The sequence below is a fragment of the Scatophagus argus genome, chromosome 1, assembly GCF_020382885.2.
Source record: "Scatophagus argus isolate fScaArg1 chromosome 1, fScaArg1.pri, whole genome shotgun sequence".
NCBI lineage: Eukaryota > Metazoa > Chordata > Actinopteri > Scatophagidae > Scatophagus > Scatophagus argus.
Window position 1 is genome coordinate 28835567 of NC_058493.1, and position 15740 is coordinate 28851306.

Here is a 15740-nt window from a genome sequence, read left to right on the forward strand (position 1 = left end):
ACAGTGTGAAGCTGCCGTACGGGTCAAAATGTTGGCGTCTTGGTGGAAGTGAAGCGTGGAAATGTTTCTCCCACACTGACTGTGCTGCACAGGAGTGTGGGTTTTGTGTGGTTGAATGCTGGTGTGTGTCACACTGAGCTTTTCACATCCCACTAGTAGCTGAAGGATGTGCTGCAGGACACTGACAAAGTATTTGTGCAGCGATGTGTTGCTGTGGACAGCAGATTCACCTGGACGTTAGTTCAGGTAAACTGCAGCCTGTCTGATAGCTGATTGGGTCATTTTGATGACTCAAACCATGAAAAGATCTCTGAAGTAAGTCACGTGCAGCTGGTCATTGTGCAATCAAATTTATTGAATTTCCCTTGGCATCAATAAAGTATCTATCTATCTAAACTGCAGACGACTGGATCAATAACCATGAATGAATGATAAATGGGAAACTGAATCTGTAGTGAATAAAATATACTGATAATTTGGGGGAAAAATAGGATGACTGGCCTGCATCCTGACCTCCTGAGTGCAACCCTATCCAACTGGAACCCCGACTGTGCACCCGAGCAGGCCTTCAGCACCAGTGTTAGACCTGAATGTGGGTGGATGCTGTCCCAGTCACGTCCTTCACAGGGCTGAACAGGTGTCCACTTACTTCTGGCCATCTAGTGATTGTGCTTTGTGTTTTGAAACAGAGGCTCAGTTGGCCAATCAGAAAGCAAAGCAGACCCGTTCTGGAACATGTGGGGAGTCAGTCTGCAGTAACTGAGCGTATAATTACTGAGCTCTTTGTGTGCATGTGATTACACTTCAGTCGATGGTCACCGTGATCAGTCCGCGATGCTGACCTGTTACTGTGGAGACAGATGGTAATTAATGGTGGAGAGAGAGAAGAGCAGGAGGAGGAGGAGGATGTAGAAAAGAAATGAAGAATAAAAATGAAGAGCGAGACAAAGAGGAAGCAGCATTTGTTCCACAGTTATTCAGCTGAAATATCTGGGGAGCCTCAGGTGTGTGCACAGTCGAAGAGCTCATTTTAAACGTATTTACGTTTGGAAAAGGCCACAACCCTAAATTTTATCTGCCTTATTTAAAAAGCAGACAGTCAGGCCTGTTTCTGCCGGTAAGACTTTCTTATGAAGAGCAGAACTGTTTGGTTCCGTCAGTCAAATAATGGAGTCGGCACCTCCAAGCCTGAGTCGCGGTCCTGGAACGCGGTGGACTGCGCCCCCCGTCGGGCTGAGTGTCTCGTGGTCTTGTTCATGAGTGACGAGTGACGGGAACGCGTAGCATGAGGTGAACAGTTTGGTGTCAGCAGTAACGCTCGCCTGTGGTGCTGAAAGAACGAGATCGTGGATAGAAGCAGCTGAGGTGAGGATGAGTGCAGCCACACTGTGGAGGAGTGAGGCTGAGGAGCTCGCAGCAGAGCCGCCGCTCAGGCTCTTCTACGCCTCCCTTTGGAGGTTTTCCGGGTACGTCAACTGGAAGAAGACCCATTAGTAGACCCAGAACTCACTGGAGGGATTTAGTCTCTCATCTGACCTGGGAAGGCCTCAGCATCTCCCACGAGGAGCTGGAAACCGTTGCTGGGGACCAGGATGTCAGGAACAGGAACAATGTGCTTCAGTTGTGACGAGCAGATGTTGAAGGAAAGCACATTAGATGTGCTGTGGAAATCCAGCGTGTCCTCATTATGTTGATAAAAACAGAATCCCTGTGGTTTGTGTCTGCTGTCAGCGCTCTGAAAAGTACTGCAGAAAATATGTGTGCGTTGTACTTGTACTGTTTCTAGGCTGAGTTGGTGCACCCGCCGCTGTATGACTTTATGTTACACAGTTCTGTTTAGCTTCCGGATCGATCAGTATTTTATCAATTAGTGACAGGAAAGCTTGGACGAGGTTTACAATCAGAAGCCGTTAAGCCTTCAGAGCTTTGAAGCCTCAGATCTGCTGACCTAAAGCTCCTCTGACAGGACTCAACTTTTCTGATTCTCCCTGCACTGTCAGTGTTGGATAACCAAACGTTTTGGAGACTAAACCTGCCTCCTCTGCCTGTCAAAATGAAGCTGGAGAGGGTTAGCTTAGCCTAGCTTAGCTTACATTCTCAAAGCGCAGCCAGCAGAACTAAGCTAAGCTAACTGTTTATTTATGAGACAGGTGTCTGTCAATCTGTTGGCAAGAAGGCAAATAATTCTCTAAATGTGGGACTATTCCTTTGAAGTTACTGGTTTTTATAGCTCAGCCTTGAGGCTTTTTGTACTAAAATTATTGTCTAGCTGCATTAATTAAATTCCTGTATAACAGAAAGTCATTTTTCAAAGTCATTTTTTTGAATTCCACCCGTGTTGTAACGGTGGACTCTGCCCGCCGATGAGCTCCACAGGAAAGTGGACGTCACCATTAAAATATGGCTGATCAATATTTCAAAGGGATACGCCGTATAATATTAATGTCGGAAGCTCTGCTGAGTGAGCCTTAATGTACTCAGCGGCTCATATAGCTGATAGTGTAATAATACGTTTCATTCTGCCTCCCTGAACCACTTTGTGATTTACAGCAATTTTAAAATTTCTTCATCCTCATCTAAACTAAGAACAAAAATCCACTTTTGAGTAGTCTGACAAATGGACCAACATATTGTTGCTTGTGGTCATTTCAGCAGGAAGCGAATGTAAAACTCATATCCTCCCTCGTTTCATTTGATCCTTTTTCATTTGTGACCCGTCAGGCTGCGGGACGGCAGACTCGCTCACAATAGGCTGAATTAACGGCTGTTATCTGCTGCTTCTGGCCGTCGTTAGGCTCTCCTCCTCCACCTCTCCTTCCACTGGCCCCGCTCTGTTGTTCCCCTCCTTCCCTCCGCCCGTCCTCTCTCTGCTGCTAATGGTTTCTCCATTAACCCCACCTGACGGCTGTGTGGGTAATTACAGATTTATTTACGGCCTGTGGCCACACACAATGAGAAATAAATAATGTGTTTGGCCAAGCAAAGAGAGACATTATCCAGCCATGCAGACACATGCACACGCACACACGCACACACACACACACACACACACACACACACACACACACATTTTTCTCTTGTTTTCCACTTTAGTCTTTTGCCGTCTCTCTGGTTTAACTCGAGTGTTTCCCTGCTGCTCAGGATGCCTTTTAGTCAATGTGGACTCTGATGCAGGTGGAGTCGACGCCTTCGTCCCTCACTTTCATCTGTGCTCCATCCTTATTTGCAGAGGAAACGAGCTGTGTGCACCACGCTGACACACTGTTCAGCTGATGTGTTGAACTCGTTAGCAAACAGTTTCATATCTGGTGGTTGCAGTCATGTTGGTGTCCACCTGAGGAGATTAAGTCCAGTGATTCCTCTCTTCTAGCTCTGATTTGGTCTCCACCACCTCCTCAGGGAAATATCTTTTAGCTTTTATCTTTTAGCTGCTAAAGGCTGTTCAGGCGAGAGGCCTTTACTGTTTGTAGGAAATATCACGGCCGTCCATCAGGTAGTTGCTGGGATGTCGAGGACCAAAAGACAGCATCAGCATCCGCGAGGGTGTTGGCATGAGTCAAGATGAGCGGGTTCCGCACGCTCGCCGTCCATCAGGCTGTTTCCTGTCCTGACGTCTGCCAGGCCGCGAGCTGATGATCCCTCTGACGCGGTCTGATTGATCCGTTTGCTGTGTTTGTCTCGTTTACGGCGTCCGGTTCTGAGGATAAAACGTTAACCAGTGCGAGTGGAAGTCTGCCTTTACAGCTCAGTCATTCTTGCTCCATTTTGATTTACTCTGTTGTTAAAATGTCTGCTGACGGCAGTTTTATTATCATTTATCTAATTGTGGGCTTGTGTCAAGAGCGTTTTGTGATTTTAAGACCAGCTGACGTTATAATGAATCATGGAAGCTTTGGGAGAAAAGCCAAAGAGGGAAGTAAAATGAATCTTTGTTCGTCTGACTGGTTTGATGCTCCCGTTTTTATTCATTTCTGCTTCGCTAACATTTTATCCTGAGCCTTTCTGAAAGTTCACACCAGGAGGCTGCAGTCCTGCGTCTGCGCTCGCAGTGAAGCCGTCTGCTCCTGTTTCTACGTTTGGCCTACGCCTGCTGTCGCTCGTGTTGTCCTGAAGATCATAAAGCTGACACGGGTTCCTCCAGCACCTGTTGTTCCTGTTGTTCCAATCAGCCAATCAGAACAGACGTAAAACCCTACAGAATGACGCGTCGTTTGCTCGCTGCTCCGACAAAGCAGCCTGTGGTTTGCCGTCATTTTGTTTCTCCTTGGCTCGTTGTGCATCTTTTTCCTGGTCAGTTTGTGGCCCTCGTGTGTCATTTTGGTCATTTGACTTTCCAGCAGTGAATATTATGAAGAAGTGAGGATTAATCCTGTGAAGTGTGGCCTGTGCTGGTTCTCACTTAGCAGGCAGGACAGCTGAGTCAGGGTCTGCTGCTTGTGGGGCAGGAAATAACAGTGGATAAAGTTTTGAGTAAATGTGCTGCACTGAACCTTACGTGAATGATAAGAAAACCAACATTTGTCTGCAATCCAAAGAACTCATGTGATTGGCTTGACGTGGACTGAACCTGCTCTGCGTGTCTCATGCAGCCACAGTGTGTGTGTGTTTGGCCGATGTCCCTCGGTCCCAGCAGCGGGACAACACCTGACCCGCGTCCTGCCTCTCCTCGGTGAGATCCGAGAGCTGCTGCAGCGCCCTCGGCTCCGAGCTGCTCGTGGGAGTCGCGCTCTGATTTGATGCCTTTTGCAGAGGACGCCGCCGCTGTCCTCTCGGCGCTCGTGTTTCTGTGGAGTATGGAGGGCGTGTGTGTGTGTGTGGGAGCAGCAAGTGGATCCTCCAGCTCAACAGTTTTAGTGGTCTTATGAAGGAAAAATAAAACTCGTCACATATTTTCCAATTTGACTTTGTCGCTTTAACCGTCAGTGATGGATGAACTAAAGCGAACTCTTGCTGAAGGGGGGGCTCAAAGCTTTGACCTCGTGTGACCTGTGATTGTGTCCGAACGTGATCTCTGTGAACCCGTCAGCTGACAAATGGCTGTCCTATTGATGAGAGAAACGTCCTTACTGTATTTTACATTCACGAGAATCCAGGACTTCCTGTGTTGGTCCAAATCTGTGCATGAATCAAGTCACTCTGCATCCTACGTTTCCCATGAAGCAACTGGGCCCAGACTGGCATCTCTCAGTCCAGGTGTGAGGGGACCCATGCAGCATTAAGGACACATTTGAGACCACATTCAGAGGTGGTCCGGGACCACGTCTGTTTGTGAGTGTGTCCTGAGTCACACTGAAGGCCTCAGCTGCTGTCCTCTGTTGGTGAAACACTCTGTCTCATGTCCATTTGGTTCACTGTAGTGCAAATGATGCGTTTAGGTTCTTTTACATGCGAGCAGAAAGCAGCAGATGTTTGTGAACACCGTGTCTGCTTCAAGGGATTTCACCACTCATGTAGCTGCAGGGTCCCCAGACTCCCTCAGAATATACTGTGTGTAGAGCTGTTGAGTGAGGAGGAACTTTAGCAGAACAGCTATGCCGAATCCTTCAGCACTGAAGACTTCATGTAAATTCGGCATTAGATGTAAAACATGAAGTTTGTTCCTGCCTTGTCGCAGTGCCACAGTCTGCTCTGAGCCTGCAGCGTCTGACCTGCCAACGTTACCAGCTGTTTGAACGCACGGTTTCAGCTGATTGCTCTGTTTACACTGTTTATGACAGAAGACAACATTTTACTGATGAACACACGTCAAAACGCCATCTATCACTCTTAATCAGTCTTAATTGTTTTGGCCTCCCTATAAATTCTGCAAATGTCATACATATTTTACTCTCTCTTCGAGTGCTGTGTTGAGTTTTCCAAGCAGAGCTTTGCTTATCTCGGGGATGTTGTTGTAACCTTCGTTGGGAAAACACTCGATCCTGTTCAGGCTCAGCCCTCCCAGCTTGGTGTTTTGTTGAGCTGTCGGGGGTGTTGTGGTCCTAATGGTCGGGCCTGAGTGGGGGCTGCTGGCCCGTGGGGAGGGCGAGGGGGTCGGGGGTGGGACTCCTGCGGGGGGAATATGAATGGAGGAGCAGGGAAGGGGGTGTTGGGACGGGGGTAAGGTGTTTTGGCCTGGGGAGGTGTCGGCTCTGTGTCTTTTGTCCTCGTCTTAGGTCTCTTGGTATTCAGATCGGCTGTCCCTGAATGTTAGTGTGGAGAAACTTTAACAGAAGGATTTGTGTGTCTCTGTGTGTCAAACTGTTGGACCTTAATGGACAAGAGGACGTTTCTCTCCTGAGGCTTCACTCGTGCTCCTTCAGGTAAGACATTAACCCCTGAAATCATGTTGATTTTACGCTTCATCTGCCTGTGAGCAGACAGACTTAAAGATGGAAACATCAGGACAGAAGGGAGAACGTCTGACTGAAATACTTCAGACATCTTTCGTCTTTCTGTTTTCAGTGCAGTCCCTTTCAGAGTGAACATGAATGTGTTGATGAGGACTGTATTTGGATACTTGGACTTTGGAATTGAGTTTTGGTTTCTTCTGGCCAGCTGATGAGCTGCAGCGGACACAAAAGACATCCTGAGTGAATGAAGTGTGAAGGTTCAGAGTGGATCAGTATGATGATCAGTATGGATGGAGTAATGTAAAGGAAACGACACAAAGGAACCTCTAAGTCGTGGTAATTTGAGTTCAAATAAATCTGACTGTATTATAGTCATTTGCACTATAGAGAAGTAATCTTACATTGTAGTATTTCATTGGCTACGCTCTGTAGTTTCTTTGGAGTATACTGAAAGGAGTAACTTGTGCTTGTAATATGAGGGGCAGCACATCAGCAGAGTAGCTGCTAACTGCTCCTGTACTGTCTGCTGCAGTTATCGTTGACTGTAGCTATAGCTGCCGTTAGCTCGGTTAGCCGCGCAGCTAGTGGCCCCGTAGCTGACGGATCGGGGGGAGCCACCGTGGGCTGGACACCAGACTGGGACTGGACACACCCTCCGAGTCCGGCGGAGGCCACCCGACTGCTTTTGACAGTTTTCATATCTCAGCCTCAGTCAGTGCTTCCTTCTGATTGGTTAAAATTCATCACAAGCTGTGTGGATGCTGACCTAAAGGATGAAGACTAACTGACAAATGTTCGCCTGGTTGGCTGCCCACAGACACTTCCCTGATCGTCTCTGTGGGACGCTGAGGGTGCAGGGGATGAGACGTCCCACCGAGTCCACTAATGAAACTGCTTCTCACTGGTGTGTACTTCATGTAGCTGCACAGAGAATGTAATATGTCAGCTTTGTCTCTGTGTCCTCAAGTCAAACATTAGGAGAGCTTAATGGTGCCTGACGAGAAAGCGAGAGTGAATCAATTCAGGCTGCTCTTTGGATGGTTGGAGACAAATCTGGGATACAAACGAGATGCGGGCGGCACAAGTTCAGGACCTTCTTCTGTTTAAAAACGAAAAGGGATTGAGGGGCCGCCGTGGCCTAGAGGTTGGAGAAGCGGCTTGTGATCGGAAGGTTGCTGGTTTGATTCCCCCACTGGACGGGCAAGAAAAATGTGAGTGTGGTGGAGTGATAATGTCCCCACCCTCCTTTAGCCGGCTGATGTGCCCTTGAGCAAGGCACTTAACCCCCAGTGGGTTGCTTGATGCAGCCCACTGCTCCTGTGTGTTTCACTGCATGTTGCATGTGTGTGTGTTTCAGTCAGTGATGGGTTAAATGCAGAGAAGTCATTTCCCAGCTTGGGATTAATAAAGTAACTTAAATTAAATTAAAAATCCCAGCCACAAGATGGCAACATGAGAGACGTCTGCACTCAGTGTTTTATCCAGACACAGGTGAGGGTGACGCACCTGGTGTCAGGGGTGAGAGCTCTGTGATTTACTTTACTACGGACGGCGGCTTCCTGTAAGTCGTTTACAAGTCGTGTGATGTTTCGATGGCAAATGGAGGGTTTTGTTGCAGTGTGTCATCTGAGAAGCAGCACAGCCAGATGTTTGCTAATGAAGGGATTCGCTGGTGTGTGAACAGCACGTCTTTGGGTTTCCTCTGCAGATAAGTGATTTCACTCAGTAAAGCCTGCACTGATGTGGACGCTAATGAGTGAGATTGTGCCTATTTACACTGAAGGCAGACGGGACTTAGAGATAAGCTTCTGCTCTGCTACCATTAGAAAACGGAGTCGGTCTGTCGTACAGGAAAATCAAGAGTCTCCAGCCGAGCCATCAGCTCTGCGAGCTCGACTGTCGTTCAGTCTGAAGGTTTGAAAAGTCGAGCTTCAGGGCTGCTGTGAGTAGTCGTCTGAGCCCCAGGAGACGACTCGTCCCCCCACGCTTCGCATCCGTCTCGTCTCTGCGTGTCCACTGGAGCTGGACTCTGCTCCCAGTGTGCCCTTGCGGTGTCTTGGACTGACAGCTCCAGTCCCGAGCGTGACGGGTGGTGAAGGACCCGCTGGAGACGCTGTGTTTGGGTGTGATTCGTCTTGTTGGCTTTCTTTGCTCTCCTGACATGTGAGCGTTCGATGACTGGCTGAGATGATCTCCCGCTGATGTTAGCAGCCCACAAACACACGTGATGAGTTTTCATTTCAGAAGGCGGAACAAGACGCTCATTTTTCCATCATTTAGCTGTCGATGATGCGGGCGCAGAGCCTGAGACGAGCACGTCGTGGTCGTCCTCTCACCAGATGTCAGTTTAATGCTGTATAACTGACATCCTGACTCGAGTCCAAACGCAGATGAAGAGCTGTCATGTAGACCAACGTTCAGCCAGCAGGGACCAAATTTAACTCTTCGCTCTACCTGCTCTAAACTGACAAAATCTACCAGTCAAAATATTTTTCAGCCTGCTGTTAACCTTCCTAGCTAAAAACTTGCTGATCTGTGTGGCCACTTGTTCCTTTACTCGTATTCACCTAATGAGTCATGAAATTATTGGATTTGTTCATTGTTGTTAAAAGGTTTTCTTCTTCTGTTTAACCTCCTTTTGTCCTGCATGAAGGGGACAAACATGAGAAGAATCTTACTAACAGCTTCCTGTCGGGTGATGAATTTAACTCTGTGCTGTTAACGAGGCACAGCAAGATGAGCTTTTGGACTCTTTAGATATTAAAGCGTGACGTTGTGCTGCTGCATGTTAGTCTGACTGCCTTCACCTGATCCGCCTGGGAGGACGGTGGAAGAGTTTAAGACCTCCTCCTCCTCTTTCTCTTCTTCCTCTTCGTCTTCGTCTTGTTTGTGGACAGGAAGCGGACCTGAGGCAGCGGACGGCCTCGTCCTCACAGGTCGAACTTTGATGTCTCCAAAAAGTCGGTCTGCTTGATCCTTCAGACCTCTGCTGAGAGGACACAGAGTGAGGCGGTCCGTCTCTTCGTGTGACCGTCTCACACACCAATCAGAAGCAGAGTCCAGTCATGACAGACAGGTTGGTGGGAGGTGTTGGATACTTTAGTTCAGGACATTAAAATCTGCCTCCTGGAGATTTGTAATCCATCACGATAAGCAGAAGTTTTAAACGTTAGGAGCAGCCAAATTCACAAAACACCTACAGCAAACAAAAGCTTTTTGGCTTGCATTTATTAAATGTGAGATGTCCGAGCTGCCTCAAATGCACCGTAAGGCAGAATCTTTTCTTCTGAGATCGTCTCGGCTCGCAGCGTCGGCATCAGATTATGATGATGTAACTCTGGCAAATGAAATTAAAGGCAACAAACTGCTGGCTGTGATGGATCACCCGTCTGCAGCCACTTTAAAGTCTGAGAGTCGACTGCTGAAATGAACATAAACCAGGAAAAATCCCACAATGACACAGAGATTAGTTTTAGTTCATTTGTGGTTAAAGAGATAAAACACGTAAAGAACAGGAAGCTGCAGTCACCTTTTAAACGACTGACTCGACCTTTCAACAACAGAACTGAACACTAAGTTGTGAATGCTTTGTGTAAATTAAAACGAAAACTTTGGCCAGTCATCCTCAGCTGATGAGCTGGTGTGTAAGCCTGACTGAGGCTGGAGGAGGAGGAGGAGGAGGAGGAAGAGACAATGCTGAGTCAGGGTGGAGCAGTGACGGGAGAAGAAGGACAGACTGTTGAATATTTCAGGAAGGTCGGCCGGAGCTGCGGCTACCCGTGGAGGAGAGTAACGATGAAGATCGTCTTCGCCTGAAGATGATTTTGGGAAACTCACCAAGTCACACATCATGATATTAATACCCGATGGCTGCCAGACAAATACACAAGTGATGACCGAATCGCTCAGACTTCCATCCGAAGCGTCGAGCACCTGCGTTCTCTCCTTTCCCCACATGTAAGACAGCTGACTGGATCAGCTGCCACCCGACACACACTGCGCCCTCCAGGCACTCAGACTGTTTTACCGTCAGTCCACAAACTTAAGTCCATTTGCAGCTCGCTGATGAACTGACCTGAGCACAGCAGATTAATGGATGTGAAGATGCTCTCTGCTCTCTCTTTAAAAAGCCTCTTCCTTCCTCCCTCGCTGTCATGTACAAACTGAGCCCACGTGTGAGCAGCTTTTATTTTTAGAGCTCTCTGTGTGGGACGTGTGAGCACACCTCTCTACCTGTGTGTGTGTGTGTGTGTGTGCATGTACATGTGTGTGCGCGTGTGCGTGTGTGTGGTCAGACTCTTGTCTGTCCTCCACCCGTTTGTCTCTCCGGGTTGAAGCTTCTCCGTTATGGTGGCGGCGTCTCGATCGGGCGGGACTCGAGGAGACGAGGTGTGGCGCCTCACTCGAAGCCGACACGAGTAACAGAACAGAGGGTGGAGACGTGGAGAGGAGCAGGACGGAGAGATAAAAAGCAGGATAATGTTTTGTAACTGCGTAAAAGCGGAAATGGACTAAACATGAGCTGTTAATCTTGTTCATAAATATTGCAGCATCCATTTAGCCGACGCTCCTGAACTCAGCGCCCTGAGTGGAGTGGAGTCTGAGAGCCAATCAGCTGATTGGCTGATATCCAAAAGCTTGACATCTGGTGAATATTAAAATTGTGATCTTCATGTACAGAGCTCAGTTTGTGGTTGCATCGCTGTTCAGTCTCGCTGAAGTCTTGTGAGCATCTTCACAGCAGTGAGGCTGTTTTCTGTTGCACGGCGGGTTCCTACGAGCACCATTACTCCAGCAGCATGTGCTCATATTTAACCTAATGAAGCTTCACCCAGCTGTTCTGAGGTCTGCTCTCTCTGGAAGTTTTCACATTCACTTGGTTTGTTCTCTTTTCTTCCTGCTTGCTTGGTCAGCTTTGCTCTGTTGTGATCTTCTTCTTAAAGGAACAGTTCACAAAAATGAAAACTGGGTCCTTCCTCTGAGTCCTGCCCATCTTTCTACTCAGCTGGTCAGCTGACGAAGCTGAGGACTCGTTTTAAGATGTTATGTTGTAAAAACCAAAACCAAAACTAATCAGGACGTGACTCCATGGAGCTTGGCCGGCCTTGCAAGTCTCCAGTAGCCTTTGATTTGATTTGGGGCTAAAACTGTCCAGTCCACAACTCAAAGCTGTTCAGTTTAATGATATCAAACAAAGTTCTTCATACTGGAACCTCACAGTGTTTGACATTTTTCCTCCTCGTTAAAAGTTCCTGCTTATTGATGAGTTGTTGATGTTCACCTTCTATAGATGGAACCATTGGACCATTAGTCGGTCCAGCACTAATGTGACCATTTCATTTGTTGTCCTCTGGCTGAAACTCTGCGACACGTGAGCAGGTCGCCGCCAGGGCGGCTTCGGCGTGGACTCCTGCGTGACTTCCTGCTCTGTGGAGCTTCAGCAGCAAAGTGCTGACTGGAGGTTGATCAGCGTGTAAACGTCGGAGCAGGTTGTGTGTGTATGTCGGGTTTCGTCTCCACACTGGTGTCCTCTTTGCTCCACACTGAGGACACGAAGACAAAAATCTGTCAGGTAGACGTGAAACTCGGCTCTTCGTGTTGGCTCAGAAAGCCCAACGAGCTTCTTCAGGATTTATTGCCGTGGAACCTCATCGAAAGAAGAAAACATTTCTTTTCACTCTGTCACACCAGATGTGAGTCACATCTGTCTCCTGTAATGCTGCCACATCTGGAAAGGTTTCAGGGACGGACCAGCTGTGGCCCAGCGCTGGCACCAGAATCAGATTTAGACCACCGACACACGTTAGCTTATATGCTAGGTTCAGTGTTTTTTAAATTCATTTATCTCAGAAGTCAAGTTAAACAGTGTGTATACACAGAGACGTCTCGTCTCCTTAAGGTCAGTTCAACCCCGGTCAAACGTGGGTGAGAACCAGTCCGGCCTGAGCTCAGCAGGGGTCCCAGTGGGTCGTGAGGGTGCAGCGCTGGTGTAGCTGGGATTTCTGGGTGCTGGGGTGGTGCAATGGAGCGTGGAGCGATGCTGTGATAGCCTCATTATTCTCCACACTGTGTGTGTGTGTGTGTGTGTGTTCCAAGCTGCTGTTCTTCAGGTTTTTCCACTGTTTGTTTGGCAGAATCAGATCACTTAATTTTGAAATTTTGGATCTTTATCTTTGGCTTTTTCTCTTCACTTCCTGTCAGTGGAAGCGTTTCCTGATGTGTCCTCTGAACTGGCAGCAACAACATCAAATCTTTGTAAAAATCACCAGACTCCTTTTTCAAAAACCTGCATATTTTTCAGCAATGAGCCTCACCTCAGAAAGAAAAGGAGGAGCTGCGCCTCCCCCGCTCTCCTCGCTGCGTGCCAGGCGGGGGAAGAAGTGTATTTGAAGCTTTTAACCCCCCTCGACCCCCCTCTGCACCTCCGAGCCAAGCCAGAATCCCTCCCACGGTCCCCAAACTCATCTAAAAATCTTTCTTATCTCTGCTCCTCTCGGTTTCTCACCCAGCAGCAGCAGCAGCATCCTTGGCAGCTTCTCCTGCGCTGAGAATTCAAGAATTCGAAACCTAAATTCACCCCTAAATCTGACCTGAGCGCCTGCAGATGCTTTCACGCCGAACACACGGCGAATCCAGCGGCAGCCCTTCGTCGTTTCGCGGCTCTGAGGCAGATGCTGGTCTGCGGGACAGAGACGAGGTAACCTGAAGCAGCCCTGCAGTGCCTCCTTTGAAGGACACTCGTTTTAACATCTGTGGAGGACCCGCCCACAGAGAGACGCGTTGTTCTTCAATGGAAGGACGCGGCTCACAGCGTTCTGTGGGGAGGCCATGAAAGCACTCTGTAACCTTTGAGGGGACGCAGCACGAATCGCCTCACCAGAACTAATCTGTGCATTTCAGTCCCTTTCAGTCACTCAGTTTGTCTCCTTGTCTCTTGGGAGGCTCCTTTGACTTGCCTCACATTTCTCTGTCTAATCTGTGGCATCTGCACAGCTGGTCGCCACACCTGTACGGCTCATGTGCTCATAAATGATTAAATTTATGCCAGGTTGATGCAAGAGGTGTTGCAGTGTACCAGTATTGATGATAACCGTCCTATTGGAAAACCAACATGTTTGGCCTTGTGGACCTTTAGTTTGTCAGTTCGTCCGGTTGTCGTTTTGCAGGTTACAGACTGCAGGCTACAGACTGCAGGCTACAGACTGCAGGCTACAAACTCCACCTCAGACTCCACCTCTCTGACACAACAAACAAAGGGGAAGGTGAATTTTACTAATTCAGTCTGAATTAGTGATTCTGATTCTGATTAGAGCTGTCTGTGAAGATGGACGACAAAAGTGAAACATAAGCATCTTATCGCCCCCTGGGGGCTGGCTGCAGTACAAGCCCCTCCCCTCCATGTTAGTACACGTGAACAGAACAAAATGGCATTATTTAGTGTGTTTTTTTGTGATTCTTGGCCTGTGTTCTTTGTGTTATGTGCCTACTCTCAGCTGACGTTACGTTGGAAGTCACGAGACTGAAGAGAGATTACAACGCTGCCATCTAGCTGTGGGGGGTTTAAACACGATTAATTAGAAATCCATACTGTGTTTTTGAGAATCAGCACAATATCACAACAGTGTATTGATATTTTCTGATGCTCCTAATGTGCCTGTGGTGAAAGCAGGAAACTCACTGGGGGGTTGATCGCTCGTCGTACTTGCTGTTTAAGTTCACAACAGGAGATTTGAGCGTCTGCCTTGAGCTGACACACCAACTCAAAGTGTGAGATGATGCAAAGACTCGTGTTGTCCCTCGGAGTCCGTGTGGATGATCACGTGTGATGGACTGAATGTGTTTCCGCGCCGCGAGGCCGGCGAGTGACGAACATCAAAAACACTTCAAAGGAAGCTGCTGGCGTGAAGATCCCATCAGACCTTATCTGCAGATAATTCATCTTGAGTTCAGTCTTTAAATCTGAAAACAAATCAGCTCTCTATAAGTCAGGTGTTGTTTTCTTGATTCTCCTGCAGCTGTTCCACTCAGAATGAACCCGGACTGCACATTCACATGAGCGTTTGTCTGTTTGACTGTGAACACGACTCAGCAGTTTTCAGCCTCGTCGTTCTGTCTGAGGGAGCTGCTGCTTCGGCCGAGCAGAACAAAATGACAGCCTGAACTCTCATAAGAGCCACCAAATACGCTTTGCGTCTGTCGTCTGTCTGTTGTTGTGAGTTTGTGGCTCGTTTCTATTCAACACATTTAATTATTTTGAGCTTTTAAAACGGCTGCACCTGCAGGTTGATGCCAGACGATTGGTTCTGTCCGCAGCGTTGTGTCGTGTTGCTTTGAGAAGTCGCACATCAAAGTGTCAGAGCTCCTCTGCAGCTGCACAAAGCTGCTAATTGGTTTTCAGTCCAGCGTGACTCATGACCGTATTTGTGATGCTGATCAACTCACTTCAGGTTAAGGTCTTTTTTCTTGCGGTGACGTGTGGATATCTGGTCACCAGCCTGTCTGGGATTTCTTCCTGGGTTCACGCCTGGTTTGGCCTCGCATGTTGAGCTGAAGTTACATGTTTGATATGATGCAATATAATCTACGTAGCAAACTCCAGCGAGGGCCGTGGTTCCCCGTCAGATCGGAGGGTTTGGGCAGCAGACTGTCCTGCTGCACACCGCAGAGGGACACGACGTCTCCACTCGCTGTCCTGTCTGTGATGTGAAGCTCAGAGCTGAGCAGCTGAGCCCTCCATCACAGTTTTCTTACATCATCATTTGCGGGTTTGCATGCATCCACAGTGACGCTCTGTTCAACATGTAAAGACAGTTTAAAATGTGTCCGGGGACACAAAGTGCAGGCCAGTTGACTGGATAAGGACGGACAGTAATCTGTGATTTGAAGACAAAGGTCTGTCCAGCTGTCTTCAACCTCTAAGTTGATGCAGAAAAGCCGAATTTTCTGTCACAAATCGCTTTCCTGCTGCGAGGACAATGGAATGATGAGATGACTGCTGAGCATGCAAATGGATCTGAATCTCCCCTCGTTCTGTTTACTGCCAGCTCGGACAAAAGAAAGACAAAGGAATGACCCACAGTCACAGTGTCTCCCCTCCTCCCCCTCCCTCCCTCCCCCAGGTCGCATTGAGCCGCTTTAATGGCTGCTGTTGTTTCACACTGTGGGCTGATCTGGCTGTGCTCCTGGAGCCATCAGAGGGCCGTTAGCACACAAACGACAGCAGCACTCCTGCTATCAGCTGCAGTGAAAACAGCCCGACGCCTCCTGCAGCTCGGGATGCCTCCAGCAGCTCGGGATGCCTCCAGCCCCCCTCCTCGCCCCAGCACACCCTCCCTGATGTGGATGGAGATTAGACTGTCGGCATGCAGGCGTGCTGAGGGTTCGTCACGGGCTCTGGCTCGGATTGGGCTC

The 15740-nt window shown here is 48.4% G+C and overlaps 1 protein-coding gene across 4 annotated transcripts in view; it reads left to right on the plus strand.

Annotated features, from left to right (window-relative positions):
- large2 (LARGE xylosyl- and glucuronyltransferase 2) overlaps positions 1 to 15740 on the plus strand; it is a 48671-nt gene that overhangs the window by 3197 nt on the left and 29734 nt on the right. The window lies entirely within an intron of this gene.